An 8,514-nucleotide genomic window follows, 5' to 3' on the forward strand; every position below is an offset into this window, starting at 1 on the left:
TTGTTTTCCCTTGAATTAACAAAACATCTAAGCAAATTATTATATTTTTATTAAAATATGTGACCAGAGAGATAGTACAAAGGGTAAGCACTTACTTTGTATGCAACAGACGGGATTCAAATCCAAGCACTAGGATTATTTCCCAAACATTTCCATAGGGCACTCTTGAGAACAAATCCAGAAATAACTCCTATGCACTGTCTCCAAAACAAACAAATCATATAAATTTATGAGTTCATTCTATGTATATGTACAGTATAGTTAAAATATTTACAATTGTTTTAATAAACATATACGTAATAATTATTGACTTAATATTTTTGTTTTTAAAACCAAAAAACATACCTAAATATGTTCTAGATAGGTTTCAGGTTCTATTCTAAATACTATACACACTATAAAATATAAGTCTAACATTTTTCTCTAAACTGATCATGGTTCAATGAACACATAAGAAAAAATATAGTGTTATAATAATTTGAATGGAAATGTATGCAGATAAAGGAAGAACACATACTTCCAGATTAATTCGGTTTTCAAGAAGAATGTATACATCTTATTGGATGAAAAGAGATACTAGAACAGTAGAGAATTATTTTAAAAGCTTGGGAATGATAAAAAGGCACTCTGCTATTAGTATTCAACTTACTATCATCAGGCTCCAGCAGTATTATTTGAGTGTGACATTTAAAAAAGAAGAATGAGGGTCCGGAGAGATAGCACAGCGGCATTTGCCTTGCAAGCAGCAGGTCCAGGACCAAAGGTGGTTGGTTCGAATCCCGTTGTCCCATATGGTCCCCCGTGCCTGCCAGGAGCTATTTCTGAGCAGACAGCCAGGAGTAACCCCTGAGCATCGCCGGGTGTGGCCCAAAAACCAAAAACCAAAAAAAAAAAAAAAAAAAAAAAAGAATGAGATAACTCTAAAATGGTACATGACAAATTGAAGAATGAAAATGAAAAACAAATGAAATGAGAGTTCTCAAATAAGAAGGACATCACTCCAATCGCTTCTCGGCCTTTTGGCTAATATTAAATGTAGTATCTGTCCTTATCAGTTTAATATCTGAAATGTTCTCTAATATTTTTTAAGTATCTACATTTTATTTACTTTTCAGTAAGCTTAAATCCTTGAGGGGTACAGCATCAAACGGATTCTATGATCGATTGCCTTAGCAGGAAGGTTGCTTCGGAATTTGGCTCGAACCATACCATTGCTTCATGGGCACGGATTACCTTTCCCCAGATCACTCTGGTTTTGTTAGGTTTGCCACCAGAAGTCACAGAGTTCTTTGCTTTGTCCACATAAGCACATCTCTTGCCCAGATATAATTCAGTTTCATCTTGAGCATAAACACCTTAAATTTTAAGAAGAGCTGTGTGGTCCCTCTGGTTTCAGAGACGCCATTAATAGCCAGCAAAAATGGCTTTAGACCACAGCCTTCCAGCCATTTTTGTCTTTTAATTATTCTGGGCCTCCATGGGAGTCCAAGATGGCGGAAAGAGAGCAGATGTTCTCTAATATTAAATGGATTTGGGGGGCAGGGAGTTGGAATAGGACCTTGCTCCATCTGCTCTGTGCATTGACCTGGTATTGCAGTGCCTCCAGGAACGGTGCCCCCAAATATTAAGGGCATTAAAAAAAAGAAGAAGAAGAAGGACCTCACTCCAAAAGCAGAAGCTACTAGGAAATAAAAAGGAATACAAATGTAAACATTTTGTGCATGTAAATTATTAGTCATATGTCTGCGAAAAACTGAATTTGAGCTGTGTAAATATTTTGCCTTAGAAAGAATAGAATCTTTAGTTTTCAATATTAAGCCTTGACTAAAGTCTGAATGGAAGATAAAAAATAGAAATATTACCTTTATTTATTATTGTTATTTTTATTTTTGATTTACCAATCTATTTTGGTCGATTTCTCTGTTTGGGTGTGATTATTGAAAGTGTAGTCCCCAATTATACTTATTTTTTTTTCTCTTCCTTTCTTCTCTTTCGTTATGTGCTATGACATGTTTCTTAATTCAAGACCATGGCGTGATTTTTGTTTGTCTGTTTTTGTTTTGTTTTTTTTCTACTTGTTTGTTTGTTTGTTTTGTCTGCTCTGTGTGGTGCTTATCGATATAGCTGGAGCCCTCACTGGATATTTGACACTTCTTTTGGTACTAGTGGAGTGTTTCACCTACTTTTTCTCCATCTCCCAGATTGATGATGAGAGCCTTTAGAAGGACTCCGCCCATTTTCGGGGTATTAGACTCTTACCCCAGTTTATTACTTTTTTCTCCTTCAAACAAAACCACGCAACTTGAACTAGCTAGTCCTGACTCCAGTTAGAGGGGGAAATAAGGGAGGCATCAAGACCAAACAGGTGCAAGACTACTAAGTAGTGGGTTAGATACAGAGGGGACCACATATTCTAGCCGCCCTGGGGTGAGGGAAAAGGAAAAGGGAGGTAGGATAGAAACGGAGGCGTAGGGATGACAATTTGGCGATGGGAATCCCCCCTGATTTTATGTAAATATGTACCTAAAATATTATTGTCAACAATATGTAAGCCACTGTGATCAAAATAAAAATTTATATTAAAAAAAATAGAAAAGTAGAGAGATTAAGGGTAAGAAATTTGGGTGTGCATGTGAAGATAACATGTTTTTGCTTAGGTAAAAATTAAAAAATAGACAGGACTAAATAATTTAAATTAAAATACGTTTACAATTCCATTCTAATTTGTAAATGAATGTGATCAATGAAATCTCTGTGATTTATGGATAAAGTGAAACACAAATTCTATCAACCAAATGTAACGTTTAATTAATTATTACTAATTCTATTTAACATTTTAAAATTAAATTTATTATTTTATAAAAATAAAACTATTTTCTGAGCAGTTTTGGATTGTGCCTGAGTACATTAACCATCTTAGGAATATAATAATAGTAATGTTACACAATCAATTATTTTATTTGTGTAACATAGTAACATAGAATATCTTTTGTTTCAATCACTCTTTTTCATTGTAATAAATTTACTTAACTTCTTGGATGTACTAGAAAATCCCTTATTGACCTCTAGAAGTGATTTAGTAATGTTTTTCACTTTCTTAATTATTAATACCACTTCAGAATTTTAAATTCAATGTGTTTTTCTTCCTTGGAAAAAGACTAGGTTTCTAGAAGGACTCCTCCCATTTTTTGCTTGTTTAAATTTTTGCCCCCCCCTTTCCTTTTTCGTTTCTTTTTTTTTTTCTTACCTTCAAACAGAACCACATAACTTGAACCATCTTGTTCTGCCTCACAAATTGAGGGGGAAATAATGAAGAGCACCAAGACCAAACAGTCATATGAACATTGAGTAGAAATAAAAAATGATCAGACTTAAACACCAAATCCAAAGCCAACTACAACAGAATCAATACCCAATCTACAACAAGCTAAACACAGAAGGGACTACTTATACTAGTAGCCCAGGTAGAAAAGGAGAGGCGATATGGAATTCGTGCTGGGAACAGGGGTGGAGGGAGGACAATATTGGTGATGGGAATGGCCCTGATTCAATGCCACTATCTACCTAAAATACTACTGTGAATGATTTGTAATCCACTTTGGTCAAAATAAAAATTATTAATTGTATATATATATATAAAATTAATAATTAATAATTTATATATATATACACACACGCAAAGAAACATTCTAGATGAAGCACACACACACAAAAGACTAGGTAGAAATGTTTGGAATAGATATGGCACCTTCTTAAATCATTCCTTTTTCAAGCTACAATTTTTTTCAATCTTTAAGATCATGGAAGGAAATTTTTTTAAATTAATTTAATCGTACTTACATCTTAGGGAACATTATTACAATATTGTTTTCATTTATACTTTTGAGATACATTTATTGTATCCCATCACCACTAAATTACCCAAAGTCCTCTACTACTGTCCTTATATGATTTTAGTTCTTTTCATTCTCCCTCACATACTGTTCCCTTTGCTTGATCATCTGTTTTATAATATAAAGCCAAGAGTCTGTCACTATTCAATACTGCGGAAGAAATTTTAAAAGGGTAAGTGTCTCTGTTAACTGCATAAAGTTCAGTCTTTTGCTTATTGGTTTTCTGTTTCTCCAAGTGGCGTTGACATATTATTTGTTGTAATTTCCCAGATTTGGATATTGCTGTTTTAAATTTTCACCTCATTTGACCTCCATCTCCGGAATTATGCTATTTGGATCCCTTTTTTTATTTGTGTACTGCTCTTCGTTGGATTATAAATATCAGATGAAACTGAGCTAGATGTATCTTTCAAATCAGTGAAAATATTAAAAAGACAAAACTTAAAAATAAAGTAGCTTCTATGTGAAGACAGATGTCTTAAGCTATAGCAGTTTAAATATTTGCATAAACAGCAATGTATTTTATAGACAAAGAAAATATTTGTATACATAGGGAAATACATAGAGTTTATTTTGTTGGGTACTTTTTGGGTCTCTTAAATTATGCATGAACCTCTCTCCAGAGATCAGAAAAGTCTTAGTGATTAATGTCTTTGGTCAGACGTTCTTCCCCTTTCCCTCTTCCTCTGCTGATATTTCTATGATTCTAAGATTATTTCTCTTGCCATTATATATCACAAATCTTGCATGATCTTCCATTTCTGTATCTCTCTCACTTTTATTTCTCTCTTTTATTTTTATTTCCTTTTTTATTTATTTTATTTCTATTTTCTTTTTATTTCTCTCTTTTATTTTATTTCTGGCGAATGCCAGTATTTTGCTTCAATGTTATGATAGAGTATTTAGCATGTTGAAACTATTGTTATGTCTAGACATTGTCTTTTTTTAAAACTCTTTCAATTTCGTTTGTATGGAATATTTGACATATTGGATCAGTTCCTTTTTTTAATTAATTCAATTGCTCTTCCAATGATTGCCTTTTGACACAACAATTATTGGGTGGAGATTTGCTTAAAGAACCTCATTGATTAGAGTTGTGGTTTTATTTGAAATCAATGATTTGACAGGAATGGCGACCCTATCTACCAAAACATGTGAAATTCTTTCTTATTTCATTGTTTATAAAGATTTTGGGTTCTGTGATTTGAGATTCAGGTTCCCAATTGTCTGAGATCTAAACTTTTTCTTTGTATTTCCACACAATATTACTCTTATAAACTGCTAATCTAATAATGTCGAATTATTTGGGACCCTATTTACCTATAGGGCAATTTTCGAGAGATATTGAAACCAGAAACATTGGAGATAGTCAGATAAAATGGGTGAATTTGTTCATCTGACATAATAGCTTCTGTACGGTTTGGGGAGTATGGCAGCTATGCCAGACCTTCCCAGTGTAGGGCAGAAAGGGAAAAGTGGCATAATTTCAGGGGGTTGTGGTGGAGGACAGGGGATATTATTTGGGTTATTAAATGTGGATTTTGTTTAAATATTCAACCAAATACTGCTTGATTTCCATAATTCTTGGAATCATCTATGTTGGTGTAAGTCAATTATGAAAGGATGCTTTGGTGGATAAAAATTACTGTCTTGAATTAATATAGACACCATCTTATAAAATTCAAATTTTCAATATTGAACATTATATCATTCATTTTAAAGACTACAGTAATGAGTTATTAGATTTATGGCAAATATAATTAGTTTTCCTATAGTGTTTGTGTCATGGTGAGGAGTCATCACAGGACCCAGAATTCTCTGTATACATACATAAATTCTTATGATAAAAAGTTCAAACTGTATGAAACTCATGAAAAAAACTACAGTGATTTTCTTCTTAATATTCCTTTAAAAGTCAAAAGACTTGAAGATTTAGAAAGGAACAAAGATGCCATGATATTAAAGGCAATACCTCTCATAGGCAGGAACTGTGTTTGAACAAAATATAGTTTGAATATCTGAGTTTGAATAGAATGGAGGCTTTTCTGCTACCTGAAGCACTGGGCTCTGAATCACAGAGAATAAATTAGTGAGTTGTTGAAATTTCCTTGAGTCCTTTCTGGGTGAAAAGTTAATAATAGTAGTACTACCATTTATTAAAAACAAAACAAAAACAAAACACCAGATACTAGGGATTTTATGTTCATTGTCATAACTTTACTCCTTAAGAGAAATGTCATTGGATAATATTTAAATTTTTTTAGGGTTACATAATTTGTCTAAGGCAACAAAATTGGAAATTCTGTTTATTTTCAATGCTCAGACACTATCCAATTGGGCAAGGAAAAAGGTTTAGTTGTGAAAATTGGGGTTATTAGATTTGGATTTTGTTTAAATATTCAACCAAATGCTGCTTGATTTTCATAATACTAATATCCACCTGGAGATAGCATTGGATTTCAATGGTAAGATTTTAATCTCCTTAAAGTACACTTTACTTCAGATACAAATCACAGGCTAGGTTGTTGCCTGTACTTCTCATTAAATGGTTGCAAGTCAGAGGCTTCGTGACTCTTTTCTCATGTTCTTGATACCTGCTACTACTCAGAAAATATTTCTATCCACTGGAAATTTATTCGTTTAAGAAACATTGCTTAATAAGCACATTTAGTTGGAGAAAAAAAGTATGAGGGAAGATAAGAAAGATTAGAAGTATAACTTTTCTCCCTCTGTATTCACATTTTTACCAAGAAGTCCAATGAAGCACTTTCTTTTTAACATTTGTGAATATTTTCTTTCTTAAGCTAAGATTGTAAAATTATAAGTCATTGGAGTTTATGTTTTTTTATTATTATTTTTTGGCTTCCAAGGGGTAATGCGGAGGACTAGGGTCTTCTGGAAATTCATAGGCCAATGTTACAATGCAAAGACCAGAAATGCAGTGTTGTGGAGGTCCTGCCACGGCAAGTAATACCTGGACCACATTAGAGATACTCAGGCCTCTTTAGGTCTTCAATGGACAATTTTCTGGTGACCATGTAGTGGAAAAGCTTCTTGAAGGTAAGGTACTAGTTATCCAAACTCTCACTAGGAAATTTTCTTTTCTTCTTCTTTTTTTTTTGGTGGGGGGGCACACCCAGTGATGCTCAGGGGTTACTCCTGGCTATGCACTCAGAAAACACCCCGGCTTGGAGGACCATATGGAATGCCAGGAGATCGAATTGCGGTCGGTCCTAGGTTAGTGCATGTAAGGCAAATGCCGTACCACCTGTGGTACCACTCCAGCCCCTCTTACTAGGAAAGTTTCAAACCTCCATATGTTGTCATCAAGTCCAGTAGTCTAGAACTGGGACCAGAAGTTTCAATTTCCAAACTCATAGATAGTGTCACTGGCAACCAGTCTCTTTCCTTGCATGCTTCCCTGAAAGTCACCTTATCATCATAAAAGACATGTTTCTCTATTTCAACACTTAGAAATTTCAAAATTTGAGCCACATAAGAGTGAGGAAGTGCAGATAAAGATCAAAGGACTTTTAAAGAAAGGACTGAACAACAGCCTGCATATATTCAGAAAGTCATTCAATACATTTAGTTTCAGAATGCTGAATATTAGGGCAAAGACATTTGCTTCTGTAGCAAAGAGAATAATTGAATGTTTGAGTACCAAAAGTAGAGAGAGGCACAGTGGGGTTGTCTCCTGGCAGTCAGCAGACTAACTTTTCACTAGAAAGAGCTGAGTTTTTAAGGTTCATGAAGAGATAAAAGCCTTGAGAAAACAAAGGTGCTTCATATACTGTGAAGAGGATCTAAGGGGATGCAAATGACACCCAGGGATGAGGGCAGAAGAGTCAGAATTAAATAAGTACAGCTCAGCCCAATAAATATATTTAGACACACTAGATATACCAAAGTTAAGTAAAAAAGAAAAGGCAGAAGATATATGTGAAGGAAAATTCTAGTGCAAAACTTGCCTGTCTTTTCTCACTATGGGAAGCATCCAAACAAGAGATGCTCAGGAGGCTCAGGATCCATCGTTGGTCATATTTGGCCAAACAGAACACATATTTCAGTATTTGAATGACCAAGTGATTAGATCCAACAGTGCTAGAAGATACTATGGTCACTTTAGCAGTTCTTGTAAACCTTCATGGCTACAATATAGAATGCTAGGGTCCGGAGATATAGTAAGATTGAACTTGGAGTTTCTGGCCTACTTGTTAGTTCCTGGTCTCAAAATTTCTTTAAAAATAAAGTTGCTTTTCCAAGCACCATAGTTGCCAGCATTTAGAGAGGAGAAGTGTTCAAATCAAGTGGAAGAGGGGCAAGATAAAGCCTCAACTATCCATTATACTATAAAGAAACCAGCAACAATGGAAACAGTGGTTTAGAGTGAACAGGTATGTAAATATCCTCTAACTACAAAGGTCTATAATATTGTCTTAAGGTATTTATCCACAGCACCAGGTGAAGAATAGGATAAAAAGCCAGAGTCTCTAGCTGCAGTGATTACTAACAATATGTTTTAGTGCCCTAATTTTACCAAGTATAAAGTCCACAGTGGTTCTTGGAAACAAAGGGTGGACACCCTAATTTTACACTGCGGTGCTCAGTCATAATAGAC

At 34.3% G+C, this 8,514-nt stretch overlaps 1 pseudogene; it reads left to right on the forward strand.

The window, feature by feature from the left end:
- The first annotated feature begins 1,003 nt into the window (after positions 1-1,003).
- Positions 1,004-1,209, forward strand: LOC126031494 (uncharacterized; annotated as a pseudogene).
- The last annotated feature ends 7,305 nt before the right edge of the window (positions 1,210-8,514 follow it).

This window comes from Suncus etruscus, chromosome 15, assembly GCF_024139225.1.
Source record: "Suncus etruscus isolate mSunEtr1 chromosome 15, mSunEtr1.pri.cur, whole genome shotgun sequence".
NCBI lineage: Eukaryota > Metazoa > Chordata > Mammalia > Eulipotyphla > Soricidae > Suncus > Suncus etruscus.